This window comes from Artemia sp. Qi Xiang Cuo, chromosome 10 (assembly GCF_049724085.1).
Source record: "Artemia sp. Qi Xiang Cuo chromosome 10, ASM4972408v1, whole genome shotgun sequence".
Taxonomy (NCBI): Eukaryota; Metazoa; Arthropoda; class Branchiopoda; order Anostraca; family Artemiidae; genus Artemia; species Artemia sp. Qi Xiang Cuo.
In genome coordinates, this window is record NC_142803.1 from 40,185,552 (window position 1) to 40,210,705 (window position 25,154).

At 34.5% G+C, this 25,154-nt stretch overlaps 1 protein-coding gene across 1 annotated transcript in view; it reads left to right on the forward strand.

The window, feature by feature from the left end:
- Positions 1 to 268: 268 nt before the first annotated feature.
- The window catches only part of Gpo1 (glycerophosphate oxidase 1), a 97,246-nt gene continuing 72,360 nt past the window's right edge, over positions 269 to 25,154 (forward strand). The window contains exon 1 of the mRNA XM_089095419.1: positions 269 to 420. The gene's annotated coding sequence lies outside the window, so the exon portion shown is untranslated. The remainder of the gene's footprint in view (positions 421 to 25,154) is intronic.

Here is a 25,154-nt window from a genome sequence, read left to right on the forward strand (position 1 = left end):
AATAGATATCAAAATTTGTTCTACACATGGCTCATATTCTGACTTAATATCAATAGTGCCTACCTGAATCGTTTCTCGTACATATATGGCTATTGTATATATAATACTTCTAGTATAATATAAATTACTCCCGTAGGTCAAGCTAGTAAAGGAAATACCCATGTTGTCTTGTGAGATATGTAGCATAATATGTCAGGCATAAATGTAAAATTAGCCCTTCCGTAATTTTTTTTTTCGGGTGGTTTTTAAGATTTTTGGTTCTATCTTTTGCCATATTAAATGAGTAAATTTGAAAACATTGGCTTAAGTTACAAAATTTTCTAATTTCGCCAGTTGACTACAAAATTTGTGAATGACAGCTAACTTTATCTTTTCAGGCTGATTATCTTTTGATAACTATTTCACTTGTGTCCCTTTAAGGTGAGACATTATTTTATTTGTAGCTTGAAAACCATTAGGCCTACAGTTTATCTGTAGGCTAGAGGAAGATGTAGGCCTATTTTTGGAAATTTATTTGCGTGCATAAGGTTGTAGAGGTAAATTTGGGGTTCGCTCAATCAATTCTCTAGCTGAGAGATGAACATTTCTCTTGGTACAATTTGGGGACAATTCTATCCTAGCCTAAGTTGCTTAGAGACAAGATAAATTAAATGCTTACATAATAGGCTAATGCCTAATATACTTAATAGACAACCTAAAATACTAAGAGGTAAAATTTTACTTTAGCTAATTTTGGCTATCTTGGAAAGGGGTTAGGTTAGGAAAATGAAACTTTCAGGGATGAGTCTACAGACTAAAGTATTTCCCAAAAAGGTATTTTAAAGTACCTATCTCCATCCCTTCTTCCTCTAGAAGGTCCTGGGTATTTTTTTATTTATGTTATTTCCTTATGAAACCACTTAATGCCTTTTTTATGCTCTTTCCAAATATAATAGGCCTAATAATTTATGTCAGAAATGAATTTTACCCCCATGCCTATAGGCCTATATACCAATTCAGGGTATAGGCTATATTTGCACATTAGGGGGATAGGGGCAAGTTTTATTTCTTATGTAAATGAGAGGTAAGTTTAAACTTTCCCCCACCCCCTAATAGGCAAATATAGGCTATAGGCTACCCTGAATTGGTATATAGCCTATAGGGGTGAGGGTAAGGTCAATATTTACCAAATCATATTATTGAGTTAGGAATAAAGTGAATACACCATTCAATGCCTTTTTTATGCTGATTACAAATATAGCTCTTAATACAGGCATCTGAAAACCAGTTCTAGGTTTGCTCTGAAGTTTTATACAGAGCAATTCTTGAGTGGGATTGCTATTAGTGAAAAGTACCATAGTAATTATTATTTTCATTTATAATAACAACAGATAGTTAGCCTAACTGTCTCATTAGACAGTTTGTAAAAATAAGTTTTTAAACTTTGGTCATTATGGACTATTTTGAGCCATTTTACTTCCTTTAAGTGTCTCAAAACATCAATGGCCCCAGAAGTAACTATTGAATTTGGAAAAGAAATTAAAAAAACCCATCAAATTATGTATTCAACATATTCCTAGCTAAATTATTTGAATATTTATATATCTACCTCAAATTATATATTTTACAGGCATTTTTCTGTTTCTTGGTTTCAATGACTACTTCTTTGCCATTCAATCTGTTAGAACAAAATAGTAATGCAATCAAGAAATAAAAAAATGCATAGGAAATTTATAATTTTAGTCTGTATATTTGCACATTAGAGGGGTGGAGATAAAGTAAAGTGAAGCACTTGTAGGAATGATATAGCCTAAGCATGTATTTAGGATTTTAAAAGTTTTTTTTTCTAAGTTTTATTGTGTTTACTATTGAGTAGGGTTCATTTCATTACTTATGTAGGGGTAACATGGAATGCATGGTTATCAGTATAGCTTTCCCATATTTTAGAAAGAAACACTATAAAATTCTGAAAACTACTGTAAAACGTTATTAAATACTTATTATTACCTAATGTATATCTTGATTACATTAATTTGCACTTCAGAGCAAATTAAGATCCTTTTTTATTTGTTAATTGCTCCATAGTTAATGATGCAGCTGATCAAACATAAGATGCATCCCAATAATACTACCAGGGAACACCATTGCACTTGCCATCTTGTAACTTCTTGATGGCTTCATCATTGGGTGCTGAAACTGTTGTTTCTGAGAGACTGTTCCAATGGTTGGCTACATTGTTGGAGAAAAACCATTGAGTGTGTCAAGTTTTGAGTGATGGTTTGAACAGCTTCTTTGAATGTTCTCTCCTATCTGTGCCAATATTTTGGGAAGTTGACAAGTGAATTGGGGGGGGAGTCTTTTGAAATTAGTTTATACCTTAGTAGCTCTTCTTTGCACCCCTTCCAGAGGCTGTATGTCACCCCTATCTCCTAGCAATGCTATGCATATTCCAAAATTAAGCATTGGCCCAACAAGGGCCTTGTACAATTTCATGAAAGTATAGTTAGATCTAATAGAGATAGTTCACTTCAAGAGTCTCCCTCTCCCTAATGGTGAAATATATTTCCTGAATTATATGCACTCAATACATTTTCTATATGCCTACTATTTTCTTCAAATTAATTCAATGGCAAATAATCAAGACAATGGCAACAAGCATTGAGAAGAAAATAATTGGCATGTGGAAAATTTAATGAGTATATATAATTTGAGGTATATATCTGACCATTAGGGGGGGATTTATTTTATGGGTGCACCTTGATATGATATGATATAAGTATCTAAGCCATTATAGAATGTTCTTCAAGTAGTTTTCAGAATTGCAGTATTTTTTTCAGGAGAATAGGAATGTTGCGGTTTTTCCCCCTTTCATTTAATTTAACTAGAAAGAAATTGAACACATCACTTGATGCCTTTTCTATGCTCTTTCAAAATGTAATAATTGCTTCCATGGGAAATTTCATTTTGAGCTCTTAATGGGGCCCTAAGATGGAACTTATTACCTTTTGACTATGATTAGAATCAGGACCTGATCTAGGGGGGAGAGGTTAAGCACATGTTTAATGACAATTTTAATCAATTTAATCAATTTCAATAAAAGCTTACATCATCACTCCATGTTGAAGCAGTTTCAAATTGAAAATTTTGAAACTACTTAAAAAATTTTGAAGCTAAATTCTTTTAGCTTCAGAAATTAATATTAATTGTTACCAGCCAAAGCTAGCATAATCATAGCTTTGCCAACATTTTTCTTAAAATTTAAATTTAATGCTTAAGAAGCTCAGTGTCAGTGAAAGAAGCAAATAAAAGTCTTTCTAATAGCTATAAGCCTGTTGTTATTGGAATTGTGGCTAGTCTTAATTGACAGATAACAGTAGTAAGGATCCTTCATTTATAGGCATTAGTGTTATTAAGGTGAGCCTATTTTTCTTAATTTATTAGGTTGCAGCTGTTGCTGCAACAATATCTTTTATCTTCTTCTTCTGATCTTAGATTTAAAGCAATTCACATATAAAGGCATTATATTTTGTATTGTCTTGCAAGCAAAGGAGAAAAATAATAAGGGAAAGAAAAATAGGGAAATGTGAAGCAATAAGAATGCTAAGAAGAGGGGGATATGACTATTAATTCCTCACTTCACCATAATCATGAATAAAGACAAGGTGGGATCTGTTTTGTGCAATTTGTGTACAAGCTTCTTAAGATGTAGGTGTCTTATGACTCTGGTTGCACTATTCATAGCAAGGCTCAACCTTAATTTGGGCATTCAAGTTAAAATCAAAATTTGTAGGTGAATTGCTAAAATTTACAACATGAAATGCAGCACTAGTAGGAATATTAGCCTGTATCCATTTTGGTAACCACCAAGGGTGTTCATGCATACTAAATTTTTCTTGTACTTTGGAGATAAAAATGGCAAGAGAAAAAGATAAGAGCAGGTCTGCTTTAACAAAAGCTGGAAAAGTGTTAATAAAAAAAAAAAAAAAAAAATAGTAATACAGTATTTCTAATAAAATCTTTGTATCCATATTGATTCTGTAAAGGAGCATTAAATTTGTAAAACAGAAAAAAAGAAATGTATTTTAAATTTTGATATTTCTGATTATATAGTAGGTATGTTGTTGTGTTTTATATTATTAAAAAAAAATAGTTTCTTCAACTGAAACTAAGGAGTTATATTAAAACATAAAACAAACAGAAATAGTTCCTGGAGTGAGGGGGACAGTCCCCACATCAATTTATCACTTTTTACTCTAAAGTTTTTTAGTACTTCATGAAAACTTCTTATTCCAATTAAATGGCCCTTATGCTTCAGGAGTCATTCATAAAGAGCTGGGACAAAAAAGTCAATTTTTACCATAAAGACTGAGGGATTGAGGAGGGGACAGTACCTCTCATGTATGGAATAATTTTTTATTGTTTTAAGTTTTAATGTTGCTTCTTATTTTTAGTAGAAATAATTTGTTTTTTGTTTAATTTCTGATTGTTTTTCAAATAATAATTATAATTTTATTTCAACTCTTCATACAAATACAGTGTAAATGCTTGAAGGAGTTATAAAAACAAGATAAAAAAGAACAAAAAATCACTGAATGCTACAAAACAAAATCAAACTGCAATAACTATGGAAGAGAGAAAAACAAACAAAATCAAAATCACAGTTTTAATGCACAAGACTGGCCAATGAAAAGTCGTGGATTGTCCTATTTTGACTTTTGAAATGGGTAGACAACTCATCCATTCTCTTACTTATCTCAAAAATATAGTACCTCTGTGAAACATACGAGTTTCTGAACCATATAGGAATTCCCAATAAATATTTGCAATACTGAAAACAATTTGAGCGAATTTGATTACGTTTGTTTTTACTAAAGTAATTCCACAAAGGGGTTAAAAAAGACATGCGGCGCAAACATAGCATTGGAGAGACGACTGAGTGTAATTTTGTCAAATTGACCTTTAGTTTGTGCTAGCATACCATAAGTTTTCCGTAGTTTTTCTTTAAGTGCTGCAATAACTAGATTTTTAGTAGCTTTGATAGAATTCCCATATTGGAGTCCAAGATACTCAAACTTATCCTTTTGGAGAACTATATTCCCTCAAACATCAACAACACGATTTGGCAATGTTTCGTTGTTCAAAACGACGAATTCAGTCTTAGATGGCTCTATTGTTAGCCCAATATCTCCAAGTGCAGACAACACAGCATTAATAGCATTCTTTAAAGATTCTAAATTATCACTTATAAAAAGTAGATCATGTGTGTAAGATAGATGACTAGCATCAATTCCATCATCTATAAAAATTCTTCTATCAATTTTGTTGCAGAATGTGCTATATTGTTAAATATCACAGGGCTGACTACTGGGCCTTGTTTAACACCCCTACATATCTCTATAGGCCCAGAAAGCTGTCCTGCAGACCGAATTCTTACTTGAGATTTTCAATGCCATAGACATTTACAGACAAAGGGACCAACTCCTGCCCTTAGTAGTGACAGGACTGCTTGCAAATGTAGGACAGAATCAAACACATCAGATATGTCTATTGCACAGACAAATAGCCTAACGGAATTTTTCGTTTCTTAAACTTTTCAACAATTGAAATAAAAATTGCATGTGCATTCTGAATGCCAAGCTCGGACCAGAAACCAAACTGATTGTCACCCACATCCGCTCGCGCTGCCACTATAGGGCACAGTATCTTCTCCAGTAACTTTGCTAGAACTGAACAAATAGTGATGGGCCTGTACAAAGCACAATCTTTAGGGTCTTTCCCCTTCTTATGTATACAGGTAACGACCCCCTGACACAGACCCTGTGGGACAGACTGTTGTGATACTATTGCTTGGAACAATAAAGCTATGTGACTAAACAGTTTAGGGGTACCATACCTCAGATGTTCCGGCTGAATATCATCTGCCCCAGGCGATTTTCCTAAAGGAAGAGGACAAACAAAAGATTCAACACACAACAGGGTAATAGTAAGCCAGTTACTGTATTGGTTTAGTCGATCAGAATGTCTCAGAAATTACTTTCTAATGATGAAGGATCAGCCGCAAAAATTGAAGAAAAATGTTCAAACCATCTATTTATTTCACTGCTATTGGGCGGTGACAAAGAAGAACAGATAAGTTTAGACACTTCTCGCCATAGCTGACCAGGATCATTTTTTATTTCCCGCAATAGCTCCTTAACCCAACTTCTTTTCCAAGATTTCACCTTCTTTTGATATTGGTGTTTGCTTGACTTCATAATTTTGAAAACCCATCCTGAACGTGGTCTTTCACAATCAACCCAAAGTTGTCTCCAAAACACATGGCTAGACTTTTCAACCTTCAAACCAAGAAAATCTGACCACCCTCTCTTACGGGTTTTCAGCTTTATTTTTTCCGACGGAACTGCAACGGATGCAGCCGTTTTCACACTATGCACCAATTCAAGCAAATAACAATTAAAATCGAGAAGCCAGTCAGATTTTACCCGCGAGAGCAAATGAAATGGATCCCTTATCTTATCTAAGTACGGATCAAGTAGCATCTGGTAAGTAAATATATCAATATGACTCCAGTTCTGTTTAGTGAACCACTTGGGTCTAGAGGGAGCATATGTCTCAAAAGAACTGAGTGGTAGATGAAACTCAAGATGCAAATGGTCACTGAAAAGAAAGTCGTCAGAAACATTAACTATCTGCCGCTGGAGATCCCCCATATCAGTAAACACGAAATCGAGATCAGAAGTGCTACCACTATTATGTACATAGGTAAACGATCTATTTTTCTGTAGATCAATAGCAATTTCGCGGCAATGTAGCATTTAACATTTGTGAGTAACCAATAGTATTATCATTAATGTCCGTATTAAAATCACCCATATTAACACAAGCTTTACGGGTAAGAGCTATTCTTTCAAGTAGTTTCGATAATGACGAGCAGGCATACGCAAACTTCTGACTCGATCGGTCATTTCTATAATTTGTAGGCATATAAACACAAACAGCAGTAAAACCACTAAATTCTACCGCAAGACATACATCATTAGACTCAAACAGATTTCAATTATGCTTATTTCTAACAGCTATCAATAAGCCCCCCGAGGGTCGAGCCCCTGTACTTTTAGCTGGGCGGATAAAAACTAATGATCAGAAGAAGTAATCAGTCTTGTGCTACTATCTTCATTAAGCAGATGCTTATTAACACAAATTGTATCGAAAGCACCATACACTATTTGAAGTATGTCTAATTTTCTCTAGCACCGTTTATGTTTTGACAGAACACAGGTACTTCGCCATTTATTGAGCTGGTCTACGATTTGAGTTATTCGGCGCAGCTTGGTCTGGAGTTGTACCACGAGCTGCATTTTTCAGGTTCAGGCACCGAAAGCTGTTACTTGCATGGTTGGATCTGTAGTTGGCCCATTTGAGCACATCTGAGGTGCACTCGGGGTAGCTATGATCACCGGCACACTTGCTACATTTAGTGTCCTTCTGACACTGGTTTGTACGATGACCAAAACATTGACATTTAATGCATTGCAGCGGCTTTGTAAGGGGCTTTGACACAGAAAACATGGTGTATTCCACTTTGATTCCAAACTAGAGAGCCTGATCGAAGTCAATCTTAGTAACGAACGTGAGCTGGTTAACTGAGAAATTTCCAAAGCACTTGGCTTGGGAAACACCACTAATTAGGCTGGGAATAGTTGAAACGTCGTAATCTTTGTCAACGTAAATGATCCCGAGGTATTCTGAACACAGTACCTTGCTACGGATATTTTACTCACCTTTGGCCCCGGAGGCGACAACACTTGCAGATGTTTTGTCTTTCATATGTACAAACAGCCTGTCTCTTCGTTGTTCGATTCTGTCTATTTTATCAGCGGGTCCAATTTTCCTCAAGAACTCCTTTTGCTTTGTAGGATTAGCACTCAAGTTCGGGCAGATTCGACAAAACAACTGGGATAGTCCTTTCTGGTCGGGGCAGAGATGGCCACATTGGTGGCTGGTTCTCTGAGCTAGGTACTGCAGAGGTTTCATGCTTCTCTACAAGAAAACTTAGCATCGCTTTACAATCATTCAATCGTGAGTCAACAATCGTACTCACATCTTCAGGAATGGTGGGAACGTCAGATGGGTCGAGATTGGCAAAACGAGGGGTCGGAACTTCATTTGGGAACCTTTCTGAAATAACCTCATAAATATCGCCATAAAAGGCGGAAGCTGGATGAGAACAACTATGACTCTGATTAATGTCTTTGTCGAGCACTGTTTTGCATATATCAATAGCATCTTTCAGAGCTTCCTTTGTGAAAAACTTCGACTGTCTGATAACAATATCCTTATTCGTTTTCTTTTCCACGTGCCTCTGTATAAAGTTCAACACCGGACTTCCGCGGTATTTTCCGTCATTCTTGATCCAGCTATCACCCCAAAAGACAAGGGAAGCGGCAGCCCCCGTTCATCTTATCCCCGCAGTTTAAGGGAGGCTCTCCCAGCAGGTACACCGGCGCTTGCGACGGGGGAACTGCCCCTCTCCTGCTCGCCTTGCGTCTTAATTAAATGAGCAAAGGATATCCAATAGAATTCTGTTATTTCAATTCTTGTAAAAATTCTATAATCACTGGGTCACTGAATTCATTGATAAACATAGGAGAGGATTATACGTCACCAATCCCAAGCTAATTCAATGTTCAGCAATATCTTACTGTTCAACAATTTTACTTTTGCGAACCAATTAAGTTCAAAGTTCCCCGTCAATAGAAACTCTCTCACACTAAAATTTCCTTTATGGAAAATACCTGCTGCAAAAATTTTCTTCCTCAAATAAATCCCTGCTGGACAATTGCATTCTTGCTGAAAGTTCTCCCTGGGAAATTTCCTGCATGTAATTCCCCCTTTAAGATCCTATATACTTTTATTAAAAAAAAACTTATTTTAAATTAATTTCTGATCATTTTTCAAATCCTGCCTGAAATCCCCCTCCTTGGAATTTTTCTGGAAAACCCCACCCCCACAACATAGTTTTCTCCTGCAGAAACTTTGCCCATGGAAAATACCCCCTCCCCACGAAAAAACAGACTTTTCTAACACTGCAGAAAATTTCCTCTGGAACATGTCCACATGGCAGATTGAGTCGCCAAAGAGAAAGTAAGACACATAAAATGAATTCCTGATTGAATTCTGGTAAATTCTCTCCATCTAAGATTTTCCCTGGAAAAATCCCCAGGAAACTGTTCTGCCCTCGGAAAATTGCCCACCCCCTTGAAATCACCCTCCTCCTCTAAAAAAATGTCTGTATGTTTCCCAAGAACAAATAGAATAAGCAATAGACAGATTTCATTTTCTGGGGCTCTGACGTGTCATATCATCCCCAAAGGTATAGTTGTTAGACTTTTCAAATATGCTAAACAATTGTATTTCTCAAAATGTTGATCATTTGATTGGGAAAAAAGGGGCATTGAAGGGGTGCTAGTGGTCCAACAATATTTTGATCACTTAAAAAGCGCACTAGAACTTTTAATTTCCGTTTGAATGAGCCCTCTCCTTATATACTATGACCATTGGTTTGATATAATCTCCTCTGGGGAGGGGGGGGGGATAAAACAAAAAGAAACCCACCCATGATCTTTCTTCTGGAAAAAATACAAAATTGAATTTTTTTTTCAGATTGGAGCCTGAAAACATTGTCAAAATCTAAGTATCAGAGTGAAAAAATTCTTTATTAACTTCTTTTGTTAGATACATCGGATAACATTCATAAAATCTAAGCATCAGAGCGAATAAATTCACTATCATCGTCATTTGTCAGACACGCTTGATAAAATTGAGAAAATCTATGCATCAGAGGGAATCAATTCGTTATCAATGTCGTTTGACAGATACGTTTAATAACATTGACAAAATCTAAGCATCAGAGTGAATAAATTCCTTATTAGCATTTTCTTTTTATCAACATCATTTTTCGGATACGTTGGATAACAGTGACAAAATCTATGTATTAGAATGAATAAATTCTTTATCTACAACTTTTGTCGGATACGTCGGATAAAATTGACAAAATCTAAGTATCAGAGTGAACAAATTATCTACAAACATCCTACGCTGGATACGTCAGATAACATTGTAACAATCTGAGTATTAGAGTGATTAAACTGCATATTAACTTCTTGTGTCGGACACTCGGGACAACATTGACAAACTCTAAGCATCAGAGTGAATAAATTCCTTATCAACCTCCTTTTCTGAATACGTCAGAAACATTATCAAAATCTAGATATCAGAGTGATTAAATTCTATATCAACATCGTTTTCTCGAATAAATAGGATAAAATTGACCGAATCTAAGTGTCAGAGTGAATAAGTTTTTTTATCAGCATCTTTTGTCAGATACATCGGATAAAATTGACAAAATCTAAGTATCAGCCTGAATAAATTCGTTATCAACGTCTTTATCGGATAAATCAGATAACATTCATAAAATCTAAGTTTTATTAATTTTGACTTTATGCATCGTGGCGTTGAATTTAGATTAGACTGGTTATAGATGGCAGCAGACCCACTCAGAAACACAGTCGTAGTGAGAGAGAAATGCAAAAAGTTAGTTTGATTTAGGTTTACTTATAGTGGTGCGCCACTCTAAGTGAACTTCCAAGACCAGAACTTCCAACTACCTGTTACTTCCAAGAGAAATTTGAGTGTGTTAAGTAAAAGTTTATTAGTATTAAGGAATAAGTTTTGCTTCGATGGAGAAAGTTGGCTAGTGATAAGGAAAACTTGCTACTTCTGACGAAAAACTTGTTATCATAACAAAAAATTTTTACTTGTAAGAAAAATAAGGTATCATTGACAGAAAATTTGTTACTTCTAACAGATAACTTATCATCAGTGACGAAAAATTGTTACTTCTAAGAGAAATTTGTTATCTTTGACGGAAAACTTGGTGTTATTAGAAGAAATTTGTTACTGTTAAGAAAATACCTATTACCTCCAAGAGAAACTTGAGTGTGTTAAGTAAAAGTTTGTTAGTATTAAGGAAAAAGTTGTTACTCTAATGGGAAAATTTGTTAGTGTTAAGGAAAACTTGCTAATTCTTACAGAAAACTTGTTATCATAAATAAATTTTTTTTTACTTCTATGAAACATTTGTTATCAATGACACAAAACCTTCCAATTTTAAGAGAAAAGGTGTTATCATTGACAAAAATTGTTACTCTTAAGATAAATTTTTTATCTTTGATGGAAAAATTGGTGCTATTAGGAGAAAATCGTTACTGCTAAGATAAAAAAACTGTTACTTCTAAGGGAAATTTAAGCGTGTTAAGTAAAAGTTTATTAGTATTAAGGAATAAGTTGTTACTTCGATTGAGAAAATTTGTTAATGATAAGGAAAACTTGCTACTTCTGACAAAAAACTTGTTATTATAACGAAAAAATTTTTACTTGTAAGAAAAATATGGTATCATTGACAGAAAACTTATTACTTCTAACAGATAACTTGTTATCAGTGACTAAAAATTGTTACTTCTGTGAGAAACTTGTTATCTTTGACGAAAAACTTGGTGCTATTAGAAAAAATTTGCTATTCTTAAGAAAATACCTGTTACTTCTTAGAGAAATTTGAGTGTATAAAGTAAAAAAAAAAGAAGAAAAAAAGTTGGATAATTTCTGTCCAAAAAAATTCAGTCCAAAAAAAAGTGCTACTACAAACAACATTTTTCTAATAGTAAATGTCACGACTAACATTTCTATATCATTCTCATTTTGAATTTGGAAAATATTAAATGTGAATTTTTTTATGTTTAAAGTATGCTTCATGTCATTCTAAGACATGTGAAAAAAAGCTGAAAAATACCATTTTAACAAAAATAAAAAAAAGTTAAAAAAAAATAGGGGGAGGGGGCCCAAAAAGTTGGAGGAAGCGGGACCCTTGGAGATTGGGGGTAGAGGGCCCTTGGAGGTTGAGGTTCTTGGTGGTTAGGTTCATTGGTGGTTGTGGTCATTGATGGTTCAAACCCAATATCATCTCACTAGTTGATTTCTAAGGATTGTTCAGAATTTCTCTACTAAAATTCTTTTCTTGGCATCTACATCTTTATTAGTTTCAACTTTTGGTATACTCCAATGCTAAGGCATATTTTAAATCGATAACACTACTCAAATGGTACTTGTGTATTATACTGAACACAGTCGAGGAGTAAAGCTAGGTCAAGGCATAAGGTCATCTTGGCGCCTATGACTGCTATTAGTTTCAACTTTTTAGCATACCCCAATGCTAAACCATATTTTATATTGGCAACACTGTTCAAAGGGTAGTTATGTATTACACAGAACACAGCGAAGAAGTACAACCAAGGTAAGTCCCATCATCACCTTATCAGCAGTAATCGTTTCCGTAGATTGATACCAATGATGTTATTCCAAATTTATATTAAATCGCGTAAGAGTTAGCACCCCTTTCGGGCTTACCTTAACTGGTAAGCACTTTAACCCTTTTTTACCACTTTCATACAATCCAATTAAAAATATTCTCGAAATCTGTTTCACCCCTATTATTCAATTACCAGTTAAGATCATTTAGAGCAGAGTTGTGCCAATGGAATACCTTTTTTCACAAATTGAGTTAGTTTTACGCAAATGGTACAACTTTTCGGTACCGTATCTAATACCGTATGCAATCATTAAACCTTCCGTTGAATGCTAATAGCCAAAACCTTGGCTGTTAACCAGCTAGACTGTTAACCTCAGAAACCCGTCTGGCATGTATTGAATCTGAATGCTATAGTTATGATAATCAAGTTACCGTATATTAAGTACCTTCTGTATCCGCTCTCTCTGATTGGCCCAGAAAATGTGTGTTGACACAGAAACATGTATGGTAAGTCATGTACCGTCTCTAGTACTAGATACCTGTCCGTGGTAAGCCATGTACCGTCTGTAGTACTAGATTCCTGTCCGTGGTAAGCCATATTATGCAATCACTCGCTGGACAGCAATATAGGTTACTACTCCTATATACAAAAATATGATTTTTTTTATCACAAGAAAGATAACGGATGCGTGTTTATTTATTTTTATTATTATTATTATTATCTTTCCCAAGGGTTATCGTACGGAACGAGCAAATCTAGAAGATCGCAAGATGGTCTATTGATCGGAAATCGAAAGCTTAATTGCCCTTCTTAAGTGACTAAAAAGATTGGAGGGCAACTAGCGCCTTTCCCACGCGTCTTTTTTTTCCAAAAGTCGTACGGTCAAAATCTTAGATAGCCATTTTATTCAGCATAGTAGAAACGTCCAATAACTATGCCTTTGGGGATAAGATGAACCCCAGAGTCCCAGGGGAAAGGGATATAATTTATAAAATTTGCCCATTGTTTAAGCGTAGTACTTGTTATTGGGAAGTATAGACATTTTCATTAGGGGGCAGGAGGATTTTTTTGCTTTAGGGGATTTTCCATGGCAAGAATTTCTGCCTATTTTTAACTTCAGCTTTAACTTTGAAGCTTCAGCTGAATCTTCCTGCCCCTTGCCAAGTTTAGACTTTCTTAAATATTTTGTTTCCTTTACTTTTCTTTGGGGATTTTTCTATTTCTTAGACTTAGTTTCCAGGGGAAATTTGCCGGAATTCCCACACTAAATCAGTTTTATTTGTCTTAGTCTGTCTTTGTCGGCTCAATTTTACATGTGGGGATAATCCGGGAAAAGTTTCGACTGGGTTGGAATTGTCAGTTGCATAGATCCTGATACTCCGGGGTGAACATTGTATAAAGCGCCCAGAACACGATCTAGTTCCGACCAAAATGATATACAATACAGATAAGAAGTATGCAAATGAGATACCTGTTGATACCTCTATTTATATAGGTCAATGACCCAAGTTATGGTGTTATCTCAGCATAGCATTCAAATGGTCTGAAGGGTCTTAACTCAGGATATCCAGATAAAATGATAATAATAAGAATATTTTTTTTATTTGGATTGAATGAAACTGGTAAAGGGCTAAAATTTCAATCGCTTATCAACTAATGGTAAATCTGAGGGATGGGTGATTCTCACGCCACATTATATATATGTCGGAATAGGATTAGAATATATCCATCTTTTCACAAGTCAATTGATTCGATTAACCTAGCTTTACTTCTTGGCTCTGGTCACTATAATACACAAGTACCAAGTGAGGAGAGCGTCCAATATAAAATATTGTTTGGTATTGGAGTATGCATAAAGTAGAAATTAATAAAGTTGTAGGTGCCGAGAAAAGCATTTTATATAGAAATCAAGAACAATCCTTAGAAATCCAGTACAATCCTTATATTTCAAATCAAGTAGTGAGGTGGTTAAGGGCCCCAATACCCCTCCCCCCATTTTTTCAACTTCTTTGAAGTTAAATTTTTTTTAACTTTTATTTTTTTTTTGAACATATAATTTTTTCAACTTTTTTTACATGGCTTAGAATGACATGAAATATACTTAAAACAAAAAAAATTCACATTTAATATTTTCGAAATACAAAATAAGAATGACAGAAGTGTTAGTCGTGATTTTTTATATTATAAAAAAAATTTGTAGTAACACTTTTCTTTTTTTACTTAGAATTTTTCGGACTTAGTTTCAGTAGCCTATTTTGTGGTACATTGAAAGGATAAACACTTGCATCATATTTAAAAATAAAGTGAAAATGAATTATTCGAAGAAAGTATGTACACATGATAAAATCATCGTTGCGCTGAATGCTGAATAAGACCAATATTTGAATTATGAAACAAGTACTACTGGGGATTTCATTGGAAATGTATGCGTGCGTTGTCATGACAGTGAGAGCTTAAATTTCTTTGGAGTAATGAAAAAATTCAACTCCTATGATGGTGGATATACGAGAGCATCATTTCCAGAGATGATAGTGCTCAAAGAGAATGCCAACATATAAATAATAGTTGATGAAAAAAGCCATCTTCTTGCTAGTGCTTGCGGTAACACGTTACCCAGTGATAAACCCTATCGCCAGCTTTCGGGTATTAGCATTCAATGGAAGGTCAAAAGAAGAAAGGCTTACTGCTGAACTAATGTCTTAAACCATATCTCGTCTACGTGCCAGAACTCTTACCTGTGTAAAAATAATGAGGTAATAGACAGTGAGATCGAAAGCAGAAAGAAAAGGGCATTGGCATACAATATAAAAACGCATATTGAGCCTGTAGGTGACACGACAGTAAAAATTGTGTATGACTCAAAATGGATTTATGTTTATTCTACTGATTATGAACCAAGAAAAGAGAGAGAGAGTAACTGCACTATCAAGAGAGAACATGATGAAATGTTTCATGGAACATATTCAAAATGCCCAAAGTTGTTCAAAGATATTAATAATGTATAATAACGTATGTAACATATTTTTATGTTAATATTCTACATGTTGTTATTTCAATTAAAATGTTTTATGCATTACCTTGTTATATTTCCGTTATTTTTAGGGCACGCCAGCAAGTCAAACGGTTAGAATGTCAATTAAAAAGTCGGTGATGCAAGAAAAGGAATTTTCAGAGAAATAGATAATACTAGCAGACTCATAGGGGATATATTAGAAACTAAGACAGGTTAACAGAGCTTTTACCAAAAATCTGAGAGAGATGAGCAAAATTTTTTCTCAAAAATTGAACAAATGGCTGTCTCAAAATTTAGATCAGATATGCTTGGGGAAAATAAGACGTTTATTTGTTTGGGGGGGATAGCAGCCCTCCAATCACTTTGACTCATAAAAAGGGCACTAGAATTTCCGATTTCCAATCCAATGAGCCTCCTCCTAAGTTTGTACTTAGTTTCAGTAGCCTATTTTGTGGTACATTGAAAGGATAAACACTTGCATCATATTTAAAAATAAAGTGAAAATGAATTATTCGAAGAAAGTATGTACACATGATAAAATCATCGTTGCGCTGAATGCTGAATAAGACCAATATTTGAATTATGAAACAAGTACTACTGGGGATTTCATTGGAAATGTATGCGTGCGTTGTCATGACAGTGAGAGCTTAAATTTCTTTGGAGTAATGACAAAATTCAACTCGTATAATGGTGGATATACGAGAGCATCATTTCCAGAGATGATAGTGCTCAAAGAGAATGCCAACATATAAATAATAGTTGATGAAAAAAGCCATCTTCTTGCTAGTGCTTGCGGTAACACGTTACCCAGTGATAAACCCTATCGCCAGCTTTCGGGTATTAGCATTCAATGGAAGGTCAAAAGAAGAAAGGCTTACTGCTGAACTAATGTCTTAAACCATATCTCGTCTACGTGCCAGAACTTTTACCAGTGTAAAAATAATGAGGTAATAGACAGTGAAATCGAAAGCAGAAAGAAAAGGGCATTGGCATACAATATAAAAACGCATATTGAGCCTGTAGGTGACACGACAGTAAAAATTGTGTATGACTCAAAATGGATTTATGTTTATTCTACTGATTATGAACCAAGAAAAGAGAGAGAGAGTAACTGCACTATCAAGAGAGAACATGATGAAATGTTTCATGGAACATATTCAAAATGCCCAAAGTTGTTCAAAGATATTAATAATGTATAATAACGTATGTAATATACTTTTATGCTAATATTCTACATGTTGTTATTTCAATTAAAATGTTTTATGCATTACCTTGTTATATTTCCGTTATTTTTAGGGCACGCCAGCAAGTCAAACGGTTAGAATGTCAATTAAAAAGTCGGTGATGCAAGAAAAGGAATTTTCAGAGAAATAGATAATACTAGCAGACTCATAGGGGATATATTAGAAACTAAGACAGGTTAACAGAGCTTTTACCAAAAATCTGAGAGAGATGAGCAAAATTTTTTCTCCAAAATTGAACAAATGGCTATCTCAAAATTTAGATCAGATATGCTTGGGGAAAATAAGACGTTTATTTGTTTGGGGGGGATAGCAGCCCTCCAATCACTTTGACTCTTAAAAAGGGCACTAGAATTTCCGATGTCCAATCCAAAGAGCCCCCTCCGAAGTTTGTACAACCACCCTTTCTATAAGAACCTTATATACCATCAATGCATAGCTTACAACCCTTGCCCTGAGATTTGTGGGGGGGGTCATCCTCAAAGACATAGTTTCCGGACCTTTCAGCTATGTTGAACAAAATGGCTATCTCAAAATTTTGATTGGATGTTTGGGGAAATGATGGGAGTGATGGGAAGGGGGGACTGGTTGCCCTCCAATCACTTCCGACTATTAAAAAGAGCACTATCCATTTCGATTTCCAATTGAATGAAGCCTTTTTAAAGTTTCTATGAAAACTCTTTCTTTACGAAGGACCTTGGTCTAAAAAAAAAAAAACACTGTGCCTACAATGCTCTTTAATGAGGCAGCACCTAAGTAGATTACTCTTTACTTATTGCGCTGCCTATGATCTCTCGAAATATAATAACTGCTGCCAGGAAGAATACCGTTTATCGCCCTTAAAGGAGCCCCAAAACGTAACTTATTTTTGTCACCACACAATAAACACAAGTAGAAATAGGTTTAAAAAGTGGCTAGAAACATACCACTTGCTTATAAATCAAATATTCAAAAGAGATGTATTCCAAAGGCACTAATTTATTACAATCTAATTCCACAAAAAAACTGAATTTATAAAAGCCCTTTTAAAACGGCAAACATTTTTCTGATGTCTGTAGAAAAGGGTGTGTCTTTTGCGCAATAAACTTTGAAGACAGCATAAGAAGGGATATTAAATATCAGCAAATAACTGAAAAAAGCTACAAGAGATCAGAGATAAGGAATATGTGCCAGAAGCACTCAATTGTTAGATTCATATTTCTTAAAACCTACAAGCCTGAAGAGAGCCTTCACTATTTTCTGATCAAGGCTTCAAAGTTATACTTCTCCTGATCAGAACACTCACCTTACAGACCATGGAAGCTGAAGCTACCCATGAAGATGATGATTCAGATAATGGGGACCTTGAGTTGGATTTTGTCTCTGAAGATCTGTTACTGCATCAACAAAAATGTGGTTTCCTTTTTTATTTAGCTTTTTAGTGTTATAATTTTCTGAAGTTTAATAATATTTTTATAAGAAAAAACAATTTTAGTTTTACTTTTTTTTTCAATTGAAGCATTGTATAAATTAGTTTCTTTTCCTTTATGTTTCTTGAAGGAAGGCAATAATCTTAATGAATAGGACAATCTGCATATTGAGTATTGGACCATATTTCACTCTAAAGGCAAAAATTAAGGTAATTGAGGCAAGGTAATATGCATTTGGAATGAATCAATGTCTTTATAATATATTATTTTGAAGTAATAGATTTAATAATTGAATTGCGAGTTTTAACTCATTTTCAACTTCACATCAGAGCTGGATCTAGATTTTTTTCTAAGGGGGGCCAAATGTAGATTTTTGTCACTCCTTGCTGCACCATAGATACTGTAAATATTATAATTTTCGTTTAGAGTGTAAGTTGAATGTATTTCATGGAAAAACAATGGTACTGGTATGTATTTATTACATATACATTATTTATCATAAGAGTAGAGTGCTAACTTATACTTTGTTTGCTGCCATAGGAATTCCCATGCTATTTGCTTGCTGCCATAGGAATCTCCATGCTATTTGCCGAGACATATAGGAAAAACGTTTCCAGAGTATGTAATTATGGATTTGCTTGCCTTATGTTCCTTGGTGTCTTTCCAGAGCATATACTTATGGATTTGGGTGGATTATCTTCCCTCCCATGCTACTATAAGGGCTTATGTTCCCTCCCATGTTATTCTAAGGGTTTATATTCCCTCCCATGTTATTATAAGGGTTTATATTCCCTCCCATGCCTTTCTAAGGGCTTATATTCCCTCCCATGCCATTTTAAGGGCTTATGTTCCCTCCCATGCTATTCTAAGGGTTTATTTTCCCTCCCATGATATTTTAAGAGCCTATGTTCCCCCCCCATGCTATTCTAAGGGTTTATATTCCTTCCCATGTTATTTGCTTGGCTTACGTTCCTTCCCATGCTATTTGCTTGGCTTATGTTCTTCCCGTGCTATTTGCTTGGTTTATGTTCCTTCCTTTTTTTTTCTTCGGACTTTTAGTCCCCCCCACGCTATTTGCTTGGCTTATGGTCCTTCCTATGCTATTATAAGGGCTTATGATCCCGCCCAGGCTATTCTAAGGGCTTATTTACCCTCCAATACTATTATAAGGGTTTATGTTCCCTTCCATGCTATTCTATGTTCCTTCCATTGTTATTCTAAGGGACCTCTGCACGTGATTAAACACCTTATGAAGCTACGTGCTATTTGCTTATGCCCCGTTGGTACATTTCCAAACGAGCGGGGATTCCCCACCTGTTCCTAAACATTGCAAAAAAGATAGCAGTATGAACGGTGATTCCCCACATAATTTAAAATTGGATGCTACAATGAGAATTGTTTGATTGACATTTGCAAAAAGGGGTAAGGGATTTGCGAATTGGATTGTAACTCGAGAGTAGTTTGTTATTAAAAAATTGGATACTACAATCAGAATTGTTTGATTGATATTTGCAAAAGCGGGTAAGAGATTTACGAATTGAATTGCATGAAGGGGGAAAAAAAAAGAAAAAAAAGGGTTAAAATGATTATCAGTTAAGGTAACCCCTCGGGGTTGTTAACTCAGGCAATTTGTTATAAATTTGAGACAATATCAATCTATGAAAATGGTTAATGATGATAGAAAGACATTGAGAGTTGACCTAGCTTTACTTCTTCGATGTGTTCTGTATAATACACAAGTTGTGTTTGAACAGTATTGTCAGTTTAAAATAGGGTCCAGCGTTGTAGTATACTAAAAAGTTGATACTAAGAGAGATGTAGATGGCAAGAAAATAATTTTAATAAAGAAATTCAGAACAAACCATAGAAATCCTTGCAAATCAAGTAGTAAGGTGTATGTGAGTACGAACCATCAAGGATCATAAGCACCAATGACCCTAACCAGCTGAGACATCAACCCTCCATAGGTCCCCTATCCCCAAACTCGAAGGGCGCCCCCATCCTCCAACTTTTCGGCCCCCCCCTCCCCATTTTTTTTTTTTAACATGATATATTTTTTTCAACTTTTTTTTACATGTCTTCGAATTCGCAAGTGGTATGTTTCTAGCCACTTTTTAAACCTATTTCTACTTGTGTTTATTGTGTGGTGACAAAAATAAGTTACGTTTTGGGGCTCCTTTAAGGGCGATAAACGGTATTATTCCTGGCAGCAGTTATTATATTTCGAGAGATCATAGGCAGCGCAATAAGTAAAGAGTAATCTACTTAGGCGCTGCCTCAGTAAAGAGCATTGTGGGCACAGTGTTTTTTTTTTGGATTTAGACCAAGGTCCTTCGTAAAGAAAGAGTTTTCATAGAAACTTTAAAAAGGCTTCATTCAATTGGAAATCGAAATGGATAGTGCTCTTTTTAATAGTCGGAAGTGATTGGAGGGCAACCAGTCCCCCCTTCCCATCACTCCCATCATTTCCCCAAACATCCAATCAAAATTTTGATATAGCCATTTTTTTCAGCATAGCTGAAAGGTCCAGAAGTGTTTTAAGTATATATCATGTCATTCTAAGCCATGTAAAAAAAGTTGAAAAAATTATATACTAAAAAAAAAAAATAAAATTTAAAAAAAATTTAACTTCAAAGAAGTTGAAAAAATGGGGGGAGGGGTATTGGGGCCCTTAACCACCTCACTACTTGATTTGAAATATAAGGATTGTACTAGATTTCTAAGGATTGTTCTTGATTTCTATATAAAATGCTTTTCTCGGCACCTACGACTTTATTATTTTCAACTTTCTGCATACTCCAATACCAAACAATATTTTATATTAGACGCACTCCTAACTTGGTACTTGAGTCTTATAGTCACCAGAGCCAAGAAATGAAGCTAGGTCAATGGAATCAATTGACTTGTGAAACGATGAATATATTCTAATCATATTCTGTCATTTATATAATGTGGTTTGGGAGTCACCAATCCCTCTGACTTACCTTTAGTTGATAAGCGATTAAAATGTCAACCCTTTACCTGTTTCATTCGATCCAAATAAAAAAAAATATTCTTATTATTATCATTTTATCTGGATATCCTGAGTTAAGACCCTTCAGACCATTTGAATGCTATGCTGAGTAAACACCATAACTTGGGTCATTGACCTATATAAATAGAGGTATTAACAGGTATCTCATTTGCATACTTCTTATCTGTATTGTATATCATTTTGGTCGGAACTAGATCGTGTTCTGGGCGCTTTATACAATTTTCACCCCGGAGTATCAGGATCTATGCAACTGACAATTCCAACCCAGTCGAAACTTTTCCCGGATTATCCCCACATGTAAAATTGAGTCGACAAAGACAGACTAAGACAAATAAAAATGATTTAGTGTGGGAATTCCGGCAAATTTCCCCTGGAAACTAAGTCTAAGAAATAGAAAAATCCCCAAAGAAAAGTAAAGGAAACAAAATATTTAAGAAAGTCTAAACTGGGCAAGGGGCAGGAAGATTCAGCTGAAGCTTCAAAGTTAAAGCTGAAGTTAAAAATAGGCAGAAATTCTTGCCATGGAAAATCCCCTAAAGCAAAAAAATCCTCCTGCCCCCCTAATGAAAATGTCTATACTTCCCAATAACAAGTACTACGCTTAAACAATGGGCAAATTTTATAACTTTTGGAACAAAAAGACGCGTGGGAAAGGCGCTAGTTGCCCTCCAATCTTTTTAGTCACTTAAGAAGGGCAATTAAGCTTTTGATTTCCGATCAATAGACCATCTTGCGATCTTCTAGATTTGCTCGTTCCGTACGATAACCCTTGGGAAAGATAATAATAAAAATAAATAAACACGCATCCGTTATCTTTCTTGTGATAAAAAGAATCATATTTTTGTATATAGGAGTAGTAACCTATATTGCTGTCCAGCGAGTGATTGCATAATATGGCTTACCACGGAAAGGAATCTAGTACTACAGACGGTACATTGGTTTACCACGGACAGGTATCTAGTACTACAGACGGTACATGACTTACCATACATGTTTCTGTGTCAACACCCATTTTCTGGGCCAATCAGAGAGAGCGGATACAGAGGGTACTTAATATACGGTAACTTGATTATCATAACTATAGCATTCAGATTCAATACATGCCAGACGGGTTTCTGAGGTTAACAGCCTAGCTGGTTAACAGCCAAGGTTTTGGCTATTAGCATTCAACGGAAGGTTTAATGATTGCATACGGTATTAGATACGGTACCGAAAAGTTGTACTATTTGCGTAAAACTAACTCAATTTGTGAAAAAAGGTATTCCATTGGCACAACTCTGCTCTGAATGATCTTAACTGGTAATTGAATAATAGGGGTGAAACAGATTTCGAGAATATTTTTAATTGGATTGTATGAAAGTGGTAAAAAAGGGTTAAAGTGCTTACCAGTTAAGGTAAGCCCGAAAGGGGTGCTAACACTTACGCGATTTAATATAAATTTGGAATAACATCATTGGTATCAATCTACGGAAACGATTACTGCTGATAAGGTGATTGATGGGACTTACCTTGGTTGTACTTCTTGGCTGTGTTCTGTATAATACATAACTACCATTTGAACAGTGTTGCCAATATAAAATATGGTGTAGCATTGGAGTATGCTAAAAAGTTGAAACTAATCAAGTCGTGGGCGCCAAGATGACCTTATGCCCTGACCTAGCTTTACTCCTCGACTGTTTTCTGAATAATACACAAGTACCATTTGAGTAGTGTTATCAATTTAAAATATGCCTTAGCATTGGAGTATACCAAAAAGTTTAAACTAATAAAGATGTAGATGCCAAGAAAAGAATTTTAGTAGAGAAATTCTGAACAATCCTTAGAAATCAACTAGTGAGATGATTTTGGGTTTGAATCATCAAGGACCACAACCACCAACGACCCTAACCACCAAGGACCTCTACCTTCAAGGGCCTCCTACTCCAAACCTCCAAGGGCCCCCTCCCTCCAACTTTTTGTGCCCCTTCCCCCCATTTTTTTTTAACTTTTTTTTATTTTTGTTAAAATGGTATTTTTCAGCTTTTTTTCACATGTCTTAGAATGACATGAAGCATACTTTAAACATAAAAAAATTCACATTTAATATTTTCCAAATTCAAAATGAGAATAATATAGAAATGAAAGTCGTGACATTTACTATTAGAAAAATGTTGTTTGTAGTAGCACTTTTTTTTTACTGAATTTTTTTCTTCTTTTTGTTCTTCTTTTTTTTTACTTAACACACTCAAATTTCTCTAAGAAGTAACAGGTATTTTCTTAAGAGTAGCAATTTTTTTCAAATAGCACCAAGTTTTTCGTCAAAGATAACAAGTTTCTCACAGAAGTAACAATTTTTTGTCACTGATAACAAGTTATCTGTTAGAAGTAACAAGTTTTCTGTCAAAGATACCATATTTTTCTTTCAAGTAACAATTTTTTCGTTATGATAACAAGTTTTCTGTCAGAAGTAGCAGGTTTTTCTTATCACTAACCAAATTTCTCCATAACTGCAAAAACCCACTCCTTATTACTGATAAACTTTTACATAACATGCTCAAATTTCCGTTTGAAGTAACAGTTTTTTTTATCTTAGTAGTGGACAATTTATTCAAATAACAGTAGTTTGCACGCCAAAGATGAAAAATTCTTTCTAAAAGTGAAATTTCTTGTCAAAGATAAAAACTTTTCGGTTAGAAGTAGAAGGCTTTCTGCAAAAGCTACTAAATTTTCCATAGAAGTAACAATTTTTTTCATTCATGATAACAAGTTTTCTGTCAGAGGTAGTAAGTTTTCCTTAACACTAATAAATTTTCTCACCGGAGTAACAACTTTTTCCTTAATGCTAACAAACTTTTACTCTAACACACTCAAATTTCTCTTGGAAGTAATAGGTATTTTCTTAACAGTAACAAATTTCTTCTAATAGCACCAAGTTTTCCGTCAAAGATAATAAATTTCTCATAGAAGTAACCATTTTTCGTCACTGATAACAAGTTATCTGTTAGAAGTAACAAGTGTTCTGTCAATGATACCTTATTTTTCTTACAAATAACAATTTTTCATTATGATAACAAGTTTTCTGTCAGAAGTATTAAGTTTACCTTATCACTAATAAATTTTTTCCATCGAAGTAACAACTTATTCTTTAATAATAATAAACTTTTACTTAACACGCTTAAATTTCCCTTAGAATTAACAGTTGTTTTTTTTTCTTAGCAGTAACAAATTTATTCTAATAGCACCATTTTTTCCATCAAAGATAACAAATTTATCTTAAAAGTGACATTTTTTTTCAATGATAACAACTTTTCTGTTAGAAGTAGAAGGTTTTTTCTCAAAGATACCAAATTTTACATAGAAGTAACAGATTTATTCGTTTATGATAACAAGTTTTATGTCAGAAGTAGCAAGTTTTCCTTAACACTAACAAATTTTCTCATCTGAGTAACAACTTTTTCTTTAATACTAATAATCTTTTACTCTAACACACTCAAATTTCTCTTAGAGGTAATAGATATATTATAAACAGTAACAAATTTTTTCTAATAACAACAAATTGTCTATCAAAGATAGCTCGTTTCTAATAGAAGTAACCGTGTTTTATCACTGATAACATGTTATTTGTTGGAAATAACAAGTGTTCTGTGAAAATTACCATATTTTTCCTAGGAATAAAAATTTTTTGTCATGATAACAAGTACTCTGTCAGAAGTATCAAGTTCTCCTTAACACTAGACAATTTTCTCCATCGAAGTAAAACTTATTCCTTAATACTAATAAACTTTTACTTAACACACTCAAATTTCTCTTGGAAGTAACAGGTAGTTGGAAGTTCTGGTCTTGGAAGTTCACTTAGAGTGGCGCACCACTCTAAGTGAACCTAAATGAAACTAACTTTTAGCATGTCTCTATCTCTACTACTGTGTTGCTGACCGGGTGTGTTCCCATCTATAAGCAGTCTAACCTAAATTCAACGGAATGATACATAAAGTCAAAATTAATAGGACTTATATTTTATTAATGTTATCTGATATTTTCGAATAAAGATGTTGATATTGAATTTATTCACTCTGATACTTAGAGTTTGTCAATTTTATCCGATGTATCTGACATAAGATGTTGATAAAAAAACTT